Source organism: Gossypium raimondii, chromosome 1 (genome assembly GCF_025698545.1).
Source record: "Gossypium raimondii isolate GPD5lz chromosome 1, ASM2569854v1, whole genome shotgun sequence".
Lineage (NCBI taxonomy): Eukaryota > Viridiplantae > Streptophyta > Magnoliopsida > Malvales > Malvaceae > Gossypium > Gossypium raimondii.
The window spans coordinates 3,423,366-3,425,476 of record NC_068565.1 but is presented as its reverse complement, the minus strand read 5'-3'; the positions used below and the strand labels follow the sequence as shown (position 1 = coordinate 3,425,476).

Genomic DNA, 2,111 nt, shown 5'->3' with positions numbered 1-2,111 from the left:
GGCGACTCCAATTTTTATTTTTTAAATAAGTTGATAACTAATTTTTTTTTCAAAAAATGGGTTCGACAAAATAAATAAACAAATCAAGATTAAACCTTAGAATGAAAAGATTAAAGAGTTGAAATTTGTTTGCCAATATTTCTATTCTAGAAATTGAAAAAACGAAAAAAGGTAATGACCAAGTTGATAAAATTGTAAAAGTTACGAGGTTAAAGTTGTGATTATACATATTGTTTTAACAAGTTGGCAAAGTTAACAGGGTTGCCAATGTTTCCACTCTAGATATTTTTAGCCTTGTCCCCTTGGTCCCCCTGGTTACGTAATATTGGCTTTATTCTTGGAACCCGATATGCCTTGGTTGGGGTCTTCCGTCTTCAATAATGCTTCTTCTCACATTGAAGTTTTCTTATATTTCCTTGATTTCATTAGAAACTTAATTGTTAACCCCCCATTGTTGTTCTTCAATCCTACCCAAAATTTTTGCATGCCAAAATTAAAAGCAATACTACCATTGCTTGGTCACCAAATGCCCGCTTTTGCTTTATTTGTAATTCTATTCCCTGCTGCTTGCTTTGCTAGGCATCTTATTAGCCAAGATTGTGGCTCTACTTTCTGTGAAAATCTAAATGTCAGTTTTTCATTAATCAACCTTTTCAGTGTAGTTTTAACTTGAGTGTGAAAACAACAATTCCACCACTTTAGTTAGGAGAGGAGGGAAATTCTCTGTACAACAAGTGCTCGATGTGAGTTTGGACACGGATGATTATAACTCCCTTCCTCTTAGTTTATTATCATAGGAACATTTTTATTGATTTTTGTTTAGAACGAAAAGATTAAAATACGCTCAAATTATACAACTTATTTTAATTAAGAATAGAAATTTCTGTAATTTCCTTAAACAAGTTGGTGCCCTATTGACTTGTGACACTAACTCAATTAAAGACTTACTTAATACAAGAAATCTTATCGCACGTGTATGCGTGTGAAAACCACAAATATAAAAACACAAATATACTCAAATGATATAACATATTTTTAAAGGGTAACGGCCAAGATTTCATAAATGAAGTTGCTTCTATTGGGAGAATTCATCATGCTAATGTGGCAAAACTTATTGGATTTTATGTGGAGGGATCAAAGCAAGCTCTGGTATATGACTTTATGCCTAATGAATCTTTAGATAAAATCATATTTACAGAAGAAAATAAGAACACTTTGGGTTGGACAAAAATGTTTGATATTATGCTTGGTGTGGCTCAAGGAATTCACTACTTGCATCAAGGGTGTGACATGTAAATTCTGCATTTTGATATTAAACCACACAATATTCTTGATGAGAATTGTAATCCAAAAGTTTTCGATTTTGGTCTTGCTAAATTGTATTTTATAGATGATAGCATTGTCTCTCTCACTGCGGCATGAGGAAAGATAGGATATATTTCTCTTGAATTGGTGTACAAAAATGTTGGAGGCATCTCATACAAAACTGATGTTTATAGTTTTGGAATGTTACTGATGGAAATGGTAGGAAGGAAAAAGAATGTGAATGCTTTTGCTAACCACACTAGTCAAATATATTTTCCATCATGGATTTATGACAAATTAGATCTAAGGAAGGGACATGGAGTTAGGAGATGTTTTTGACGATGAAAATGCAATGGTGAAAAAGATGATAATAACAACCTTTTAGTGTATACAATTATTACCTTCTGATCGTCCTTCAATGAATAAAGTGTTGAAGATGCTTGAATCTAATGTTGAACTCCTTGAGATGCCTTCTAAGCCATTTCATCAACTTCCTCTTGAAGCATAATGGAGGTTCATAGCTATGAGAACTTTAATGATAAGCCAAGCTCATCACTGGATACTGTTACTATAGCCAATTCAAATGTCATATAAGGTTAGAAATATTTCATTTCATTATCGCATCTTTTAGCTTTATATTATTTTGTCTTTTATATATATATTCACACACACACACACACATATATATATATATGTAGACAATGGTATTACCTTTAAAATTTAATTTTTTAAGCTTCATTATTTTCATATACAATTAATAATGTCTGGTTACTAATTGATAGGTGTTAAAAGTAACATATTTTAGT

General features: G+C 31.6%; 1 pseudogene; it reads left to right on the top strand.

Annotated features, from left to right (window-relative positions):
• The first annotated feature begins 526 nt into the window (after positions 1-526).
• On the top strand, positions 527-1,690 carry LOC105786655 (rust resistance kinase Lr10-like; annotated as a pseudogene).
• The last annotated feature ends 421 nt before the right edge of the window (positions 1,691-2,111 follow it).